Source organism: Phaethon aethereus (genome assembly GCF_964289735.1).
Source record: "Phaethon aethereus genome assembly, chromosome: Z".
Classification (NCBI taxonomy): Eukaryota; Metazoa; Chordata; class Aves; order Phaethontiformes; family Phaethontidae; genus Phaethon; species Phaethon aethereus.
The window spans coordinates 48,996,070-49,017,391 of NC_138577.1; positions in this window are offsets into that span (position 1 = coordinate 48,996,070).

Sequence of the window (21,322 nt, forward strand, 5' to 3'; positions counted from 1 at the left end):
TTATGCATGCACTTTACAAGTTTCTCTTTACACAATACTATGTGGTCAGTGGTCAAACTGGTTTGAGCTGATATACCAGCAAAGTAGTTTAAGTTTCTCCTGTAAAATACCCCTTTTTATGGTGCAGGAGAAATCCATAACAGTACAGAAGGTTACACTTCATCACACGAATCAGATGAACATATTTCACAGTCACCAACACAAGTGAGCTAATTGGTGACTTCAAGACTGGAGGCAGCCTGGGCTGCAGTGATCATGCATTGGTGGAGTTCACAGTCCTGAGGGTTATGGTGCAGGTGAAGAGTAAAGCCTAGACCCTGAATTTTAGGAAAGCAAACTTCCAGATCTTCAAGGAATTAGTCAATAGAACCCCCTGGGAAACTGCCCTCAGGGATGAGGGAGCAGAACAGAGTGGCAGATCTTTCAGGATGCTTTCCGTAGAGTGCAAGAGCTCTCGATCCCCAGGTGTAATACACCAGGAAAGGAGAGCAAGAGGCCAGTATGGCTGAGTGGAGACTTGCTGGTCAAACTAAAGTGCAGGAAGGAAATGCGCAAGCAGTGAAAGCAGGGATGGGTACCTGGGAAGGGTACAGGAAACCTCTCCTGTTGTGTAGGGATAGAGTCATGAAGGCCAAGGTGCAGCTGGAGCTGAAATTGGCAAGGAATGCAAAGAATAATAACAAGAAGGGCTTCTACAGGTATGTCAGCCAGAAAAGGAAGCCTAAAGAAAGCATAACCCTGTTGATGAGCAAGACTGGCAGACCGGTAACAACGGATGAGGAGAAGGCTGAGGTAATGAGTGACTTCTTTGTCTCAGATTTCACTGGCAGCCTCTCATCCTACACCTCTCGAGTAGATGGACCTCCAGGCAAGGACTGGGGGAGCAAAGTCCTTCCCACGGTAAGAGAAGATCAGGTTCAAGACCCTCTGAAGAACCTGAATATGCACATGTCTATGGGAACTGACAAGATGCATCCCAGAGTCATGAGAGAATTCGCTGATGGACTTGCCAAGTCAGTCTCCATCGTATTTGAAAATGGTGGTGAAGTTCAAACTTCACCAGGTGAAGTCCCTGGTGACTGGAAAAAGGGAAACATTGCATCCATATTTATAAAAGGGTAGCAAGGAGGTCTCTGGGAACTACTGACCTGTCAGCCTCCCCTCTGTGCCTGGAATGATCATGGAACAGATCCTCATGGAAGCTATCTTAAGTCATGTAGAGGACAGGAGCTGATTTGAGACAGCCAGCATGGCTTCACCAAGGGCAAGTCCTGCCCGACCAACCTAGGGACGTTGTATAATGGAGTGACCACATCAGTGGACAAGGGAAGACCTCTGGATGTCATGTACCTAGACTTCTGTAAGGCCTTTGTCATGGTCACCCATGGTCATCCTTCTATCTAAATTGGAGGACTATGCATTTGATGGGAGAACTGATGGGTGGATGAGGAACTGATTGGATGGTTGCATCAGGAGGGTAGTGGTCAATGGCTCAATGTCCAGATGGAGATCAGTAATGAGCGGTGTCCCTCAGGGGTCTCGGGACAAGTACTGTTGAATATCTTCATCAATGACAAAGGCAGTGGGATTGAGTGCACCCTCAGCAAGTTTGCAGATGACGCCAAGCTGAGTGGTGCACTTGACATGCCTGAGGGATGGGATGCCATCCAGAGGGACGTGGAAAAGCTTGAGGAATGGGCACATGTGAACCTCATGAGGTTTAACAAGGCCACGTGCAGGGTCCTGCACCTGGGTCATGGCAACCCCTGGTATCAATACAGGCTGGGGGACAAAGGAATGGAGAGCAGCCTTGCTGAGAAGGACTGTGGGGTACTGATGGATGAAAAACTGCACATGAGCCAACAATGTTTGCTTGCAGCACAGAAGGCCAACTGTATCCTGGGCTGCATCAACACAAGCGTGGGCAGAAGGTTGAGGAAGGAGATTCTGCCCCTCTGCTCTGCTCTGATGAGACCCCACCTGGAGTGCGGTGTCCAACTCTGGAGCCCTCAGCACTGGAAGGACATGGGCCTGTTGCAGCGTGTCCAGAGGAGGGCCACAAAAATGTTCAGAGGGATGGAACACCTCTCCTGTGAGGACAGGCTGAGGGAGTTGGTGTTGTTCATCCTGGAGAAGAGAGGGCTGTGGGGAGACCTTATTGCAGCCTTCCAGTACTTACAGGGGGCAGAAAGAAAGATGGGGACAGACTTCTTAACAGGGCCTGTTGCCATAGGACAAGGGGTAGTGGTTTTAAACTAAAAGAGTGTAGATTTAGACTGGATATAAGGAAGAAATTTTTCACAATGAGGGTGGTGAACCAAGGCCTTCAAGATTCTGAGAATTGTATAATCATAGAATCTTTGGGTTGGAAGGGAGCTTTAAAGGTCATCTAGTCCAACTCCCCTGCAATGAGCAGGGACATCTTCAACCAGATAAGGTTGCTCAGAGCCCCATCCAGTCTGACCTTGAATGTGTTCAGGGGTGGGGCATTTACCACCTCTCTTGGCAACTTTTGCCAGTGATTCAGTACCCTCCTTGTGTCATAAATTGAAATTATTTGAGATAAGATTTCCTGATGTAACAGTGTTCAATGCTGTACCCAGGCAGTTTCTTCAGCATGGGGGCTTTCATGTGTACCTAGAGGTTACATGCACATTTCTTCTTTTAAACATGCTGAAATGCTTTGCTTATGAGAGTTATTACACAAAACAGAGTATTGTTCTTTTTGTATGTTGCTCATCCTTCAATACTTTCACTATGTTATAATTACAGCTAATGAATAACTGAAATTTTGCTTTTTGTTCGACCAGTTAGGCCATCTGTCTAACCTCTGTTTTCATCAGTAGGAATCTATGTGATCTTACATTAACAAACATACCCATAGCCTTATTAATATCAATACACTTTACAGCCTAATAGTCTCAGACTAAAAGCAGATGGACACATGCTTAAATGTCCATCAAACAAACTCATTTTCATAAATTCTTAACTGAGCACAACAGGAGGTATTCTTTTTGTTGCAATTCATGAACCACATTTTAAAAACAGAAAAGGAATTTGCAAACCACTTGACAGTAGGAAAATTAATAACAACAAACTAATTTCTACATGCTGTTCTAATAATAGTTAGGAGACCACCAATATTTCCGAATAAAGAGGAAAATATGGTAAACATTGACATCTTCTAACATAGTAGCATAAATTAAAATTTGGTAAAAATAAAATCTGATTAAGCAAAGAACATTAAGAAATATTGTGATGAGGAAAAAGTAATAATTAGAGATGAATGATATAGGAACTCTCAGTCTCAGAGGTTGCCTGGAGACGAAACACTACTCATTTTTTATGGAGGGGAAAAAACTAAATGTTGAAGCTGTGAAGCTAGCAGAAAGGTAATTGTTCAGAACACAACATATTTTATGGAAACAGAAAAACTCACAATGCTTTAAGAAAACGGAAAGTGAGAAATTACTTGGAATAATGTGTTGGCAATACTGTAATGGCTGCCAGTCTAATCAGAAATCTGCATTTTCATGTTCACAGCATTAACAAGTGGGCTTGTTACTCATGTAATAGTGGCCATTATCAACCTTTATCCTGTTTCCCTAAAAAAGGGTTCCTAGTCGGTTGAAAGAAATCAGGCAGCAGATCACTTAGTGGATTGTTTTGTTTACCTGTTACAAGCCTGTCTTTCTTTGGGTATAAATTGCATTTAATTGCAATATTTTTGGTGGCTTTACCTCACCCATCCGTTAAGCAGTGGCCAACTTCCCACTCATTCCCCACCACCAGCTGGGAGTGGGAGAGAATAGGAAGAGCAAAACCAAGAAAAAATCATGGGTCAAGATAAAGACAGTTTAATATAATTTAATATAGTAGGAAAAAATTGATCTGTCAAATTAATTAGACCCCTTTCAAGTCAATTCACAGTCCATCTGTATTTATTCAACCTGAGCTCATTGTATTGCTATTTTTTTTATAGGCCAGAATGTCCCACTGTGCATTGTACACTGTTACCACTTTCTGCTCTTACAGTGGTCCCTGGCACCACAGTACCTGCTGGCAGAGGGAGGACCACTGGCAGGAAAGGGAGGACAAGAGCCATGTGAACTACAGCTCCTCCTGGCAAGCTAACAACTTAGGACACCACAGAGTAATGTTAGATCAAGACAGAACCACATCCAAACACTTTTTAAACCAAAGAAAACAGGTAATTTTTTTTTGGAGATTGTTGAAATAAAGCATTTTAAACTGATGTTATCACATTTTTGTAATACAAAGGAGTTGCTTATTAGACATATTTCTTTACACATATATATACACTCGTGATCATACGTACTACATGCATGTTACAAAGCTGGATAGCTTGTAAGGAATATTGTCTTAAAGAGGAAATTAATCTCAAGCTAACATTTCTGGAAGGGTGTGATGTATTAAAAAATTCTCTTTCAATTCAATCTGAGTTTTCAATAAAACAGCTGCTGAAGTCACATATATTCTTGTCCAAGTTATGAGTTAATTTCTGAAATTATGAGAATGTGTAACAATATTTGAGTTTTTTTTTTGAATGCATCTGACTTGCTGAGCTTCAGAATCCTCATGCACATGGAGAGGTTACCATACTGAATCTGAATATGACTTAGCTCTGCTGAGGATTCAACAAAAGCACTATTGAGAATGACTGTGTAATTGGAATTGGAGTGGGCATCTCTAATAGAAACAGAAAAATAGCTTGGCTGCCTGTAGGTAGGTAAAAATGTTTAAATGTAGAACTGAAAGGTAATTAAATATGTCTTTATATGACATTTGGAGTCTTTTGTTTCATTATTAAGGACCTTCATCTGTTATTTTATTTATTTCCTTGTCTTCTGTCACACAAACATTTTTTAGCCCTCCTCCTGTGCAAGAAGTTTAGGACTGAATTGAGGATTAAGACTTGTACCTTTCATTTTCAGTGCCGTGTATTGTAAAAATTGCTTAAGGCTAGTAATACCCTTTTGAGCACCCCAGGGAAAGAAAGAGCATATGGATTTAAACTGCCCAGCTATATATACTTAATTGCAGTGTTGCAGTCAAGAGTCAAGTTCCCTTTGGCTTGCTATATAATCAATAGAGAGAAATAGATATGGTGCTTCTACTTGTAGGAACTGTACCATCTTTGAGGAGTTGAGTATCTATTGACTGCTTGGACTGCTTCAGTGAGGTGTCTTGAGCTACTTATGAATCATACCTCATCTATGCTATGTGTCCAGTTTCCACGCAGAAAAACTCCTCAACAGACATCAGCAATATGTACCTTTGGCATATAGTAGGCATGCCAGGAATGCATGTGTTAGATACTTTGTTTTACTTGATCTAAATCTAAATTTGTAGATTTTGCCTTTGGCTATCTGATTTCCCACTGGTTTCATGAATGTTTATAAAACTTTTCTCATTTATGTTTTTGTGAAACATGTAGCTCTGCTCTTCCAGTGTTTGAATTTTGTTTTATTCTTATCTTTTTTGTAAAAATATCAAGCTAGAACCAATTACACATTTTTTATAAAGTTCAACAATTATTATTCTGTTAATTAAAGTTTTAAAAATCATAGTCCTGCTGTGTACTACTTTGATTATAGAAATATTTTTGTACAGAATTACGGGAATTAATGGAATATGAATAATTATGTCTAAATGCTGTCATTTACCAAGATGAAATATGTAGATCCCAGTCTGTATGCACACTGTCACTCTCATGTCAGGACGTGACACTCATGCACACAGAATCACTTGGCTCATTTATGCTGTATTACAGTGACAAGAAGCCTGTGAGATGCTCAGAGAAAAATTCATTTTGCAAGCTCCGAGATTCAAGCTCCATGCTCCATGAAATGGATAATATAAAATAACAGATACCAATGTTTGTAAGAAAGTTATGTTCTTATCAAACAGAAAAAGAATACAGCTTTTCCTTACCAAAGTATTATCTATAATCCTTATTTTCATTTATATTTTCAGTATAAACAAATGCCATGTGGGGAGTTGAAAGCTTTCAATGAAGTCTCATAAGCTGAATTCTATATATCTTTCTCTGTGAGGAATATTAACTTCCAGAAGAGCAAGTCTGTAACATTTTTATTTTGTCTTTTCATTCTCCTTAAACTCTACACTGCATTCATAGGTATATTTCGCCCAGAGACACTGTCAGAGCTCAGTGCCAGCATTGTGACAATATAACAGTTTGTTCTCTTGGAGGAGAGGGTATAAAAAATGTAAACTAATAACTGCTATTGAACCGAGCGAGTGAATTCAAGCCTTGCCAAAATTTATGCATGCTGGATCATCAAAGAAGTGGTAAGAACTAAGCAGAGATGGAAAATGTTGCTGTCTTCACAGGGTGCAAAGGATAACTAATCTCATTTTACCTTTAAAGTCAGTTACTTAAAATGTTTCAACTCCCTGTGCAGAGTACTTTTGCTCAGACTTAAGGTGGCCTTAATTGAATTTTGATTCTGATGACTCCCCAAATAATTAAAGTATGTGGAAATGAAGGATCTTCACTTCCAAAAGAAAGTGTTTACACGGGGATTTGATGTGATTTAACAAAGCCACATTAAATCACATCTTTCTTTGAATGTCCCCATGGAAATCAAACTTGAGGTAGGGTAGATATTTTTCAATATGAGATAATACTTCAGGTGTCTGATGATTTAAACTAATCCTTTGAGTTATTCATTTTACAATCTGTTCTCTCTCATTTGTGATGCAAAATTGCTTGTTGAAATCATCTCACAAAATGATTGAAATATTTAAAATAGAATAACAAACACAAAATGATAAATAATGAAAAACTAATAAAAAATAATTAACCTTCTATTCTCTCACAAATAATGGCATTTTGTGAAGTAGAGCCAGTGCCAAATATCTGTCTGAATACACAAACTAACAGATTCATTGCATGATTAGGTGTTGAATTATTTCTTAAAGTATAAGGATGTCTAGACATCTTCACAGCTACACTTAAAAAGTGGACTTCAGTAGAGCTGTAACATCTGTCTATTAAAAATTTTTTTATAACAACTGTTTTCCTTATGTCCAACCAAAGTTAAATATTTCCCTTTTGTTTTCTCCCATTTCCATTTAATTTTATCTTGCAGAACTGATACTAAGTGCCAATGGGCAATTCCAGACTGTTATTTCTGAATAATTTCGTCAGTGCCTGTTTCAATATTAGATGATCGACAGCTAGCATATTATCCATGGATATTTTCTTTGGATCAGTCTCTCATTAATTCAAATAACTATCTTCTGTTCATGTGGTTCTCGTACATTATTGTAGCTGCACAAATAGTACAGCTGTAATATGCAGATACTATCAAATTGAAATGTTTTATAATAAACAGGAAAATTGAGAAGTACAAAATGAACAGAAAATTATACACACATACTGTGAATGACAGAGAGCATGAAAACTATAACCTGCTGAAGCTCTTGGTTTGGTGGGGGGTTTTTTTGTTTATTTTGGAAGGCAGTATGTAAGAGTTTCTTCTATTTTAAAAATACAAAGGGAAAAATATTTCTGTTTTTTAAGATTATATCATGAAAGAGCTGTGTAAATTATCTTGGTATAAAGGCCTGAGCATTTTCATTAATACTAATCCATTAAATATGTGATAGTTTGAATGTGATAAGCCTATGCAGAAATGGCCAAGAAATGAGTAAAATATTACTTGTTTGCCATAGGAATATCTCTGTATTTGATAAGCTGGTATAGGAATAATTTTTCATTTGCTAGTATTGGTGTTCTTTACATACTTCTACTGCCTACTGAGAAGTGAAATATCTTGGTACAATTTCTTATTCAGCATATGAAGTGCTAGATGCTATAGAAACCATTTAATGAGAAATGTGGAAATGGCACTTTCTTAATTTTTAAAATTCATGTTACTTTTGAACTGTAAAGAAACTTTTGCAGATAAAAGTGGGAATGCAAGGATACGGCAGGTAAAAAAATCAGATGATTGGCTGTTTAAGTGGTGAGGAATAAATAACGTAAGAAAATCAACCAGGAATATATCTTAAAAACATGGGATAGGTAGATGAATACTCACCCAGAATGAGAAATAGTCAGGGGAAATATACATACAATGAAGAGCTCAAGGGAGTTTTTAAGTAGAGGTATTTATTTTTTGTTGAGATTCTACTAGAAGGCTTATTAAAGGCAGATTCCTGAGAGCAAATATTTAATTCAGTTAGGTGAATTTCAAATCATGTAGTTATTAAGATCAAGGAACAGTGATAAATAGGAATTTTCATTTTTTAACTATCATCTCTGCCTGTATAATTTATGAAAATAGTGACAGATGATCTGTACATGGTTCAGGGATCTGCTTGTGACAAAGAGACAGATGAAAGACAGATGCATATGAAAATACAATAGTCATGATTTCTCTAAGGAAGACCTGTTCCATATGGAAGTTTGTTTCAGAATAATACAATAATATATTTAAATCATAATTTTTCTTAGAAAGAGTCACATTACTATAGGCACAAATGCCCAGTGCTTTTCATCTTTGTACCCATCCTGTGGGGCTGTAAGGCCAGAGCATTATCATCAAGAGTTATGGGTGTAGTGTGGTGTGTACTGACTTTTTACAGAAGCAAATAGAGGCATACCACTATGGAAGTCTATCTATGCACTCACTATGTGAAAGAGACATTTGTCTATCTACAAATCTTCTGGGACATGGTTTTCTGTCAGTTGCACATCCGCAAATGGTGACTGACTTGCATGCTGAAGAATGACGTTTGGGTTTCAGGAAAGAAAATTACATAACCTCCATCTGTGCTGCTGGCACTTCAAAAGTTATGGACTCAGTGGAAAGACAGAGAGAGGGGGAAGGAGGGACTGCATGCCAGAAGAAGTGGAAAAATTACCATTCAATGACGAGGACAAAACAGCCTCTGTGTAGCTGGCTGTCTCTCAGTGAGGCAGTAATTACATGTGGCTCAAAAATAGTCACACTAAGGGGATGTCTGTGTGGCATAGTTCATCCCTGGTTCACATGACTAATTAATCCCAGGTGGACTTGTGCACTAATGTGACCATTTTACTTCTAGTAAGATTAGATAACTTGGATATTTGTACACATTGTCCAGTTCAGTTATGCTGAATTGCATCTGGATTTCTCTGTTCCTGTTGGAAGAAAAACCCACACATATTTTGTTACACTGCCTTTCTTTATGAATCCATGAACTAAAATCTGTGGAGATGTTGTTGGCTGTGTTTCATGAACCAGCATTCAAACAAAAACTCAAAGTTTAGATGACTCTTCAAATTATTTCAAAAATTTGAACTAAATTTATTTAAAGAGGTTCTGTAACTATAGTTCTCTCCCCTGTTTCTGAGGTGACACTGTATACACAAGAATCATCAATAGCTAGAAAAGTGAAGTTTTCCACATGTTAAGGCTGTAGTTCTTACTGAAGGTAACATGTTACTATAACAATTAGCAGACAAGATGCGTAACTGTCAGATGTGTTAATTGGCATTTTTCTTTCATCTTTATTAGTAATATTGGTAGTCATCAGTATTCAGTATAGTGGTATCTCTTTTCCATTGTATTTAAAGTACAAATTTTCTCTGCCATATATACAATGGAACTGCCTTAGAAAATTTTTCAAATGACCATACAGTAAATTAATTGTTCTTTTGTTTTTCATTGCTGCCTCACCAGGTTCCTTATCATACTTATTTTCTTGTACACAGGTAAATTTTTTATCTGTAAACATTTATTTTAGTTTTGTGAAACTGCATATTTGCTTCTATATGAACAATATGTAACACAAATAATTGACCATTAAGCTGCTTAACCATAAATCATTTCGCTGATTCACACCTGAAAAATAAGTGATGACAATATGTCTGTTTTAAGCCATAATCCAGATTTCGTCTATCTGTAGCACAAAATGGGATGATGCATGTAGTACAAATGCACATTTTAAGATTACCTCTAAATTTCTATTCTGGAGATGAAATCCCTCTCCAGGCTGTATCAGACATGCAGGTTATTATGCACATCACCACAATATGATCCTTATGTTTACCTTCTTTGGGTACTTTGACCAGTGATACAACAGGTATTGAAACATTCAAGACCCAAACTGTCAGTACCATCTACACAGCTGAAACTTCTTTTAAGTGAATGAAACAGCAGTTCATATCCAGAAAGCTATATTTCTTACCTGTTGTTTCAAGCTGGTAGAAAATCTACGTGACAGTTTTTCATTTATTTATAATTGGTAAATTAATTTGTAACTGAATAGAAGAGATTTATTAGTGAGAATTTTGATTCTGGAGCAGGCAATCACATCTATCAGACAAAATTATTGACTTTCAAAACTGCCTGACAACAAAAATTGTTATATCTTCCTCTGTTGTTTTCAACCAATATTAAATTTTTTTGTTCATACCGGCATTGGCCATGGACAAATTTGGGAGGTTCATCAATGTTGCATAGAAAGGTGACTCAAAGGCATAACTGCTGATTCCAAGAAAGGCAGCTGTAAAAGGGGAAAGCAGAAAAGTCATTGCAAACAATTAATGTCCTAACCTCATCAATTAAAAAATGCCTTTGGCAATGTACCTTTTCTGTGCCTGTTGTGTAGTCAACAGAGGGATACTGCCTTGAAACAAATTGACATTTAGCCTCTGTTTCTATAGCTGTGGGGCTGATGTTCTTGTTTAGGAAACAAAGCAGAAAGGTCCTGGCATGAGTTTTCCAAAAGTGTTCCAGAGCTGATGAGCACATCACTTTCTCTGACCATGCTTTCCAAGCATTCTTAGCACACACAAATGACCAGACCAGATCATACCAAAATGTTTAAATTATTTTCACAGGAAAAAACACAATAACAGCTGAATATACCTTCTCTAATGAGGAAGACTTTCCTCTAAAGAAGAAAGTTAGTTTGAAGAAATATGTAGCCAGCATTTACTATATTGTAATTGAAATCTATTTATCACACAAAGAGTAATTTTTTGTTTTCATTTGTAGATTTACAATGGAAATTCATGGATTCAAGACCAATATTTCAGATAACAGAAAGATTTATATTGTAGTATTCCTATGTTAATCTAGATTAGACCATAATTTGTGCAAATGGAACAAATTAGACAAAAGTTTATAACTTACTGCTTAACACAAATTAAAAAATATTTAAATGTAAACAATTAAATATCATCTAATCAATAAAGAAATCATACACATTTATTTATAAAAATCATATTGGTTTCAATTTTGACTGCAAGATGGGGACTGGAGAAGCAAAATCCCTCCCAACATAAGAGAACATCAGGTTCAAGACCACCTGAGGAACCTGAACATACATAAGTCTGTGGGATCAGATGAGATGCATCCCAAAGTCCTGAAGGAGTTGGCTGATGGAATTGCCAAGCCACTTTCCGTCATATTTGAAAAATCTTGGTAGTCAGGTGAAGTCCCTGGAGACTGGAAAAAGGGAAACACTGCATCCATTTTATAAACGGGTAGCAATCCAGACCCTGGGAACTACCAACCTCTCAGCCTTCCCTCTGTGCCTGGGGAGATCATGGAACAGATCCACATGGAAGCTATCCTAAGGCACATAGAGGACAGGAGCTGATTTGAGACAGCCAGCGTGGCTTCACCAAGGGCAAGTCCTGCCCGACCAACCTAGGGGCCTTCTGTGACAGAGCGAACACATCAGTGGACAAGGGAAGAGCTACAGATGTAATTTATCTGGATTTCTATTGTCATGATCACCCACAGCATCCTTCTATCTAAATTGGAGAACTATGCATTTGATGGGAGGACTGATGGGTGGATGAGGAACTGATTGGATGGTTGCATCCAGAGGGTAGTGGTCAATGGCTCCATGTCCACATGGAGATCGGTGATGAGTGGTGTCCCTTGAGGGTCTGTACTGGGACAAGTACTGTTGAATACTGTCATCAGTGAGATAGACCATGGGAATGAGAGCATCCTCAGCAAGTTTGCAGATGACACCAAGCTGAGTGGTTCACTTGACATGCCTGAGGGACAAGATGCCATCCAGAGGGACCTGGAAAAGCTTGAGGAATGGGCACATGTGAACCTCATGAGGTTTAACAAGGCCAAGTGCAGGACCCTGCACCTGGGTCATGGCAAACCCTGGTGTCAGTACAGGCTGGGGGATTAAGGGACTGAGAGCAGCAGCCCTGCTGAGAAGGACTTAGGGGTACTGGTGGATGAAAAGCTGGACATGAACTGTCAATGTGCACTTGTAGCCCAGAAGGCCAACCATATCCTGGGCTGCATCCAAAGCAGCATGGCCAGCAGGTCACAGGAGGTGTTTCTGCCCTTCTGCTCTGCTCTGATGAGACCCCACCTGGAGTACTGTGTCCAGCTCTGGAGCCCTCAGCACAGGAAGGACATGGACCTGTTGGAGTGTTTCCAGAGGAGGGCCACAAAAATGCTCAGAGGGATGGAACACCTCTCCTGTGAGGATAGGCTGAGAGAGTTGGTGTTGTTCATCCTGGAGAAGAGAGGGCTGTAGGGAGACTTTATTGCAGCCTTCCAGTTTCTTAAAGTGGGTTTATAGGAAAGATGGAGACAGACTTTTTAGTAGGCCCCGTTTAGATAGGACAAAGAGTAATGGTTTTAAACTAAAAGAGTGTAGATTTAGGCTGGATATAAGGAAGAAATTTTTCACAATGAGGGAAATTCATTCTCTGCCCAAAGAGGTAGTAGATGCCCCATTCCTGGAAACATTCAAGTTAAGTTGGACAGGACTCTGAGCAACCTGATCTAGTTGAAGATGTCCCTGCTCATTGCAGGTGGGATTGGACTTTAAAGGTCCCTTCTAACCCAAATTATTCTATGATTCTATGGATTTATCTGCATTCTTGCACAACTTTATAGAATACCACAGAGAAATCTTCAGTATTTTAGTAATAGGTATATATTGGTATTATGTAATTGTGTCATTGGTAGAATCATATGTGCACTCTTACTACCATTTATTTTCATGGTGTTCTATAAATGGTGTCTCAGTCTTGAGACAGGGAAAATCTTTCAAAATCAATAACTTGGCAAGCCTTCAGCTAAAGGAGATGAAGTTTTGTACTGTGTAAGGTGGTCACAGCAGTTAATTATTGATGAAGCCTCATAACATGATGACTTCTATCCTTTAAGATATAATAAAGGAGGCACGTGTGCTGTAGGTTTAGACCTAGAGTTCAGAGTAATGATGCATGCATATCTAAGAAGCTCTTGGTTGGTGAGATACAGCATGGAAAGAAGTGTGGTTGCCTGGGAAATTTTTTGAAGAACACTTTAAAAGCATGCTTGATTGACTGTAATTTGCCTCCTAATATGTAACTGCAAATAGTGGAGGAGAGCTGAGATATGAATTTTTACAAACTCTTGAAATAAAAAGTAAATAGGAATGGGAAAATGTACAAGGTGAAAGAATCAGTGTTAAGGAATTTTATGGTTTGCAGCATAAAAGGCTGTTGCGCACTCATTTGCACTGTAGAAGGCTAACGGCCTTTCATTTTTCTGCAGTCAGGCTTCTAGGGTTAGTATTTCAGCCTACCATCATAGTTCATGCTGAAAGATAACAACTGAAGAAAGAAGAAACAGTGGGGCTGATGCCACCTCATTAGAAATATTCATAGAGTGAGGGATCTTCTGCAAGCTAGAAACAGAGTGAAAAGAGCTGAAAAGAACTTGAACATCTTGGAGGCAGACTGTGGTATAATTGAAGTTAAACCTGATATTGAGTTTTTGTAAAAAAACTCTTTACCTGCCAGTGATGCTGAAATATAAGTTATATAATTGCTCTGTTTTGGAGACATGTACATATCCATGAAAAACCAAGCTGACTGTTGTCACTCAGCCTTTTTTATTGTGACTAGGAACAGCAAGAATTATTTCAAGTGCAAATAATTCATCACAGAGTTTTGTTGCATCTGTGATTCCATACAGATGTGAAACCTAATGCTACAACTTGATGTTTTCCTTCTTTCCAGCTCTGAGACAACACAACTGAAAGCCTTTAGATTGTACAGGATTTTTTAGGCAGGCTGGGAAACCAGAAACTGAGACTTTTAGAATGTTTGGATTGTCTGACTCCAGTTCCCCAACCTAGGAGTATCATGACAGCAGGGTAGACCTGGTGTTCCTACACCGTGGGGTCCCACCCCAAAGTCTCAGTGATGTAACTGCCTGAGTTCCCTACTCACACGGAGGCTCAGCTGGTGCCTGAACCCTTCACAGTGTACCACACTGGAAGACCGATGGACGCATCACTCTGAATAGGGACAGCCTTTTCTAAAAACAAGGGAGCAAAACACCTTTCCCCTCTTTGCATTCTGGCAGAGTAACCCTTAGGGCCAAGCAGGCTTATGTGGTTTGGCTCCCCACAGAACAGCATCATTTAGGCCACCGTGAAGATGACTAAAGACACTCACCACCTCCCTCCTTCAGGTGCAAGGGTGGGGAAAGTTTTTTTGCTGTGGAGTTCATGTCTTTGGCTGTGGCTGGCATGAGCTGATGCTCACCCATGAATGGTGAAGGTCAGCAGCAGTCCTTCAAAGTGTTGCACAGCTACGAAATTAAGGTAAGTTTTAAAGTTTTTTCATGAGTCCTATTGACTAAGTCAGCCTCCCCCTTTTGTGACCAACATTTACATAGCCCATTTTCTGCATTTATTGATAATAACAAATTTTGACTCAATCTATTAGCAAATTCAGGTTGTTGTGACCCAAGGAAATAAAAAAAGAAAGAAGGAAAAGAAGAAAACATATGACTTACTGTCAAAAAGCTAAATATATCAAACTGTTTCAATGTGCTACAGTGAAAATAACATCACTTCACTAAATATATTTGTAACTTGTCAGTAATGTTGACATTAACACTCATTGTTAATGACCAAAAGAAAATCAGTAGCACTTCTTGTGCTAATATCCATGAAGGAAGTGTTTCATGAATTGAAATCTGGGGTAGTATTGACAACTAAGCTTTTTATAAAGATCAATTATTTATAATTTTTGTGTATTTTTGTAAAAAGCTTATTAAAAAGTGTTGTATAAGAAAGACTGGTGCTGTATAGGAAATACTGGGCTTCAGTTACCTATCACTACTTTGAACAACTAGAAAGAGAATTTTTTAAAGAAAAGCTAAGTTTTAACATATTGATAACTTTTCCTTACTATAAAGTAAATATGCTCACTTAATAAAACTGACAGTATCCTAAAGCCTTATTCTTTCAGTCATTATTAAAACAAGGAAAACTTTTTAATCTACTTTTTCTGTCTTCAGCCATCACCTTGGTCATTGTATGAAGCTTGTCTTGAAGTTATGTGTAAATGCTGAGAACACACTTTTGTAAGAAGTTGTATTTAAAAGATAACTTATGTGATTCCTTTAAAAACAAGATAATACTATGAAATGTGATTGTTAGGCAATGCCATATAAAATGCCTGTGAACAGCAGTAATTTTATCATTGTTGTCATACTGCAGAAACAAATACTCATTCTGTCCTCATGGATTTATTTACATGTGAAGTGGAGAACAGAGTTAACGTGTTTAACATTTTAAGAAATATTCTGTTAAAAGCATTCTTTTAAGTTGGCCAATGGATATCAAATATGTATGTAAACCCCAGAACATTGGTAAATTTGTTCTGATTATTATCATCATGCCAAGAAAACAAGGATCTGTTTTATGTACAAGAACTGACTGAGAATGATGAACTAGAAGGCAAATCCAAGCCAGAAAATATCTGAGGGTTGCTACAGTCTTGTTTATGACTGCCAGCATTGTCTGGAAGTAACAGAATACCACAAACGTAGCGCTTCTGTAAATCTGCCAGATTCAGACTGCCTAATGTGCTGCTTCATCAGCTATTTCTATATGTCCATGTTCACAGCTAGGCTCAGTGAAACCAGTCTGAGCAATACAAGTTGTGGTTGTGCTGATATTCATGAGCTAGATCCAATCTGTGTCTAGTTCTTCTTGTAAGAATACAATCTAAATTTAGTTTGAGAGGTGTGTACTGGGAAAAATGGGACAATATTACTCAATTCCAAAAGTGAGAAACTCAGCAAAGCAAGAGCTTTGCTTTTCTTGTAGGCATTGTTGTAAGGATGGGAAGCTTCCTGAAGTAGGTTATTAAGACAGCTTTGTAGAGCTTTGTAAGAGTCTTCTTTCAAGCATGAATGATGTGGAAATGAAAAGGACAGAGGTCCTTTTTTGAGAATGAGTAAATGGCCGGAGGAATTCTAGTTACTTGCAAATAAATCTTGATAATTAGCTTGGAAATAGCCTGTGAAGTGCATACCAGCAGCTTATGATGAATGAGATAAAGAAAAAACAATGAATAATACTTACCATAGGAAAGGCGACCTGAAAAACTGCTGAAGTTGGAAAAGAACAGTTGTTGCAGGACTTTTTGCATTGGTGCTTACTGGTAGAAAATTAATCTGTCTATAACACAACTTTATATTCTCTGATTCTGACAAGTGCAATTTTTGTTTTCCTTTCTTTTTGTTTTTTACTGCCCTTTATGAAAGACACTGGACAACATATATGAATTAACCGTTATCTTTTATTCTGTTGTTCATAAGCAATCATCAGCAAATCTGTTTCAGAATCCAAAAGTCTCCACAGTTGCATTCTCCTCTCTTTAGCATCCTAGATATATTGCACATTTGAGGATCTGGTTGCAGTTGTCAAAGTAAAAAACAAGAAAAGTGAGAGAGAAACATATATAGCACGAAAACATCCACTCTACTCTGTATCAGGGATCCTATCAAACAGACAGAACTCCCTTTGACAAGGAATCCTTTGGTTTTTATACCATTACAGAATATTTTTGATAAAATACACCTATTAATTCAATGAAAATATATTACAACTATTATGACTAAGGCAAATAAAACTCTAATGAACTGTTTTTCCAATTGGGACTGTCCATACACTTTTTGAGGTCTGCAGGCTAATAATTAATTAGCTGAGTAAACTTATCAAGATAGTGATATTTTATAGCTGCCTTGGAGTATACTTACAAGCAAATTATGATTCAAAACCTATAGAAACATTAAGAGGTGGGAAAACAAATTCAAAAAGGAAATTGACTTATCAGTACAAGGTAGTGGCAGAACTGGAAAAAGATACACACTTCAGTCCTTGTCCAATGCTGATACCATTTGAAATCGTTGCTTCTATAGGTTAATTGCAGAAATGACCATGTGACTCTCTGAATCTTAAGTACTGTAGAGTCCTTCACTTGCATAGAAAGTCAGTTTTGGTTCTTGGAGTCAAGTTGGCATTTCAATTGAACTTTCAGTCAAAACACATTTCTGTGTCTTCAATATTGAATTGATGAATTGTTGCTAAACCATACAGCTGTCCTTTAAGAGTCAGAGAAACTTGTATCTTTCTGCAGTGTAGCAACTATTGTGCAACTGAGTCAGTACAGTTTCATTTTTCACTTACTCTTATGATGTGTTTAAGAAAGCACAGAATCTACATGTATTTTACAGACTTATGTGTTTTCCTGTTTCTATATTCCAAAAAAAGATAGAGAATGTTTAAATCCAGCAACTGAGGTCCCAGATGTGTATTTCAAATTCACTCGCCTAATGTTTCCATTATTCCACAGTATAAGTCAGTGATGGAAAATTTATAGAAATTGAGTGAGAATATAAGAAAACCACAGTGCAAACTAATGAACCAAATAACAAAAAAGAAAAAGAAAATTCAATAAGCCATTAACTATGCAATTGTATTCATGTTAATATGTTATAATTGTTAGGAACATTCTAGGAATTCAATTACCATTTAATACAATAGCCTGAACCAATTTAATTGGTATCACTTAGCCTACAGACATCGACTATAAAAAATTCTGACCTTACTAATTCTGCCTTGCTAATATTCATTGGATTAATCCACATTTAAGTTTGTGCATCACTGAGATGTAAAGCTAGTCATTTGTTGGACCCATGATGAGCAAAGTTTAAAACATAAATATATAAAAATGACTGCTTATTTGAATGATTACATGACCTGTACATTTTGTTGAATGCTTTCCCTGTTTGTGTTTCTGGTTGAGTATATGTGGTTTTATTTTACACAACATTTTGTTTGTATGACATGAGACATGGATGTAAATTTGATTGTGGATTTTGGTATCTTCCCTAAATTGAAATACAAATTAATTGCATAGTACAATGGCATTCTTAAAAATATTAAGAAAAAAGTTGCAGAAAACTCCCAAACCAGTTATTAGACAAGAACATATGTCTACATTATGCTGAGCATCTCTTATGTTATTATAGACACTTCAAATTGTATTTACCTCCTTAAAATGAAAACATTTTGTATCATCTGTGATGGCACAGTGGGACTCCAAATGCTCATCAAGCTCAAAGGTCATTGAAAGCCTTTTCTACCACTTGTTCCTATGAATTGATATAGGCAGGCCAGAACAAACAGTTGTGAACCTTTTCATATGTCACAGCTCCACTCCTCAGACAAGTGCCCTTGACTTAATGTGCTATTGCTGAGGTTGACTCCCTTCTTCCCTAAGATACATGCTACGTGTAACATAAATAATCCTAGAAGTAAAATACCCCAGGGGTAGATAAACTGGAGCAATAACCAAAGCAGCACATACTCTCAGTCATGCAACAAGTCAGCAAGTTTCTGCACGTATTTCTAAAGTTTTCTGTCCTCTGAATGACTTAATTTGGTGGAGTTTGCCAACGTTTAAGTTATTCTTGTTAGATAACTTAAATCTAATGAATAAAAGTAACACACTTTATACAGAATCACAGAATCACTAGGTTGGAAAGGACCTTCAAGATCATCAAGTCCAACCATTAGTCCAGCGCCACCATGTCCCCTAAACCATGTCCTGAAGTGCCACATCCACACGTTTTTTGAACACTTCCAGAGATGGCGACTCCACCACCTCCCTGGGCAGCCTGTTCCAATGCCTGACCACTCTCTCAGTGAAGAAATTTTTCCTAAAATCCAATCTAAACCTCCCCTGGCGCAACTTGAGGCCATTTCGTCTCATCCTATCACTAGTTACTTGGGAGAAGAGACCTACACCCTCGTCGCCACAACCCCCTTTCAGGTAGTTGTAGAGAGCAATAAGGTCTCCTCTCAGCCTCCTCTTCCTCAGACTGAACAACCCCAGTTCCCTCAGCCGCTCCTCATAAGACTTGTGCTCCAGCCCCCTCACCAGCTTCGTTGCCCTTCTCTGGACATGAGTGAATTTTTAAAGCAAAAAAATAGAAAGTGAATTAAAAAAGAATTATTTGAATTTATTTCAAAATTTCATGTAATTTTAAGTTCATCACATGTTAATGGGAATGCAGCTTACACTTTTAAAATGTGGTTGTGAAGAAACCTCTGCCTTCCCTCTTGACTCAAACTGCAAAGCTGTCTCTGGGTGTGTGAACTGGATTCTGCTTGGATGAAACTAAACTATAAACTCCAAGAACAGTAGCTTTACTAACAGGAGATGATTCCATATATATGTTCTCTGGCAGGAACAGGTGCTTAGACTTCTTTTGTTTGCCTTCTACAAGTCTGGTCAACCTTGAACGTATGGGCAAAACACTAATGACCAGATAAACAGAAACAGACTTCTTTTTACACTTACTCATCTGTAAACAAAAATAGTTAACCCTGATCTCCTTACAGACAATGATTAAACATACAAGTTTGTAATTTCTACTGTTCTGTCAGTAGAATAGAGAAAAGGGGAGGAAGGGGAAGAGAATTTTAACTTCTGAGTTAGAATTGCAGAACCTTCAGATTCAAAACAGGTTAAATTTCTCTAAAACATTAAAAAAAATCAACAAAAAGTAGCATGTGAATGGCTGAAATAGGAGTAAATGCCTCATTTATAATAGGTCTCTTTAGCCAGAACTAAAAGCACATTATTTTCCTAACACAATAAAATTCTTCAAGAAATGTGAGACATGTTAGTAAGGCAAACTTTTTCCTGTGCCTATTGCATATGAAACTATAGTGCAGACAGTAACCAATGAGCCATGAAGGTAATTTTTTTCTAGTAGCTTTACACTACATGCAGATGTAATGATAAATTGAAATAACACCACAAAATCTATGATGGTACTGAGAGCATTTGTAAAATGAAATCCTTACTTCTGTGAAAATACCGAGAAACACACAAGCTCTTCCTGTTTCTTAACCTTACCTAGAACTGGGTTCTTCTATGTACGTTTACAGAGGAGATGGTATGTTATGCTCTTGAAAGTGATACAATTAGTCATGAGGCAAGTCATAACAGGGAACTGCTTGACCACTATAATAGGAGAAAACTTCATAATACTGAAGGATGGACAGATTCATCAGTCTGAGCTAGAAATTGTTAAGGCTAATTGAAAATCTTTCTAAAGGGTGTTGTAATTCAGTCGTTCTTTTTTCTTCTTCTTCTTCTTTTAAGGAAATAGGGCACAGAAAAACATTCATTTGTATCTCTAAAATTTACTCTGATTCACAGTTGAGTATGGTTGGTGTCTTTTATTTTTGACATGCTATAGAGACTGATAGGTTTGGTTTTGTTTGTTTTTATTTTTGTTTTTGTTTTTGGTTTTGGTTTTGTTTTTTTTAATAGGGCTACATATGTTGTTTCTCTGGAACCAGCCTGCATAGCCTTATGTAATATTTCCAATGAAGATGATAGTGAGAGGTGGGAAAGAAGTATGTGAAATACCATAGCAGGCAGATGTCCCCTAAAAACATTGGTCTTTCAAGAAAGAACAGGCACATTTCTTGTATATTAGAGTGGTGCTACTTAAAAACAAAAAAATCTTGCGCACAGAAAGCCCTGTTGAATTCATTCAAGGTTCACAATTAAACTTGGTAAACAAGAATACGTTTAGATACTCCCACCTATTCATTTGTAACTAGTATAAACCAAAATTAAACCACAGATTTGTTTCTGGCATTTCAGAGTGCTCAAGTGCTGTGCAGCAGCAAACTTAAGAAATTGGTTACAGCATAAAATTTTAGTGCACAATAGTTAGTTTTGCTAAACTGATGATATAGTTGAGACTGGCTGAGACAATTTGAGATAAGGCTACACAAATACAATTTGTTTGTACATCGTGTAACAAAACCAAAAATAAATTATCCAGACATTAGATTGGGTACTATATATACCAAAGAAATTTGCTTTTCATTCTCCCTTGTAACATATGTATACATACATTTATTTTTTTTTAAACAGTATCTTAACTTGGTAACTAAGCCCAGACCTTCTGATATGTCTGTA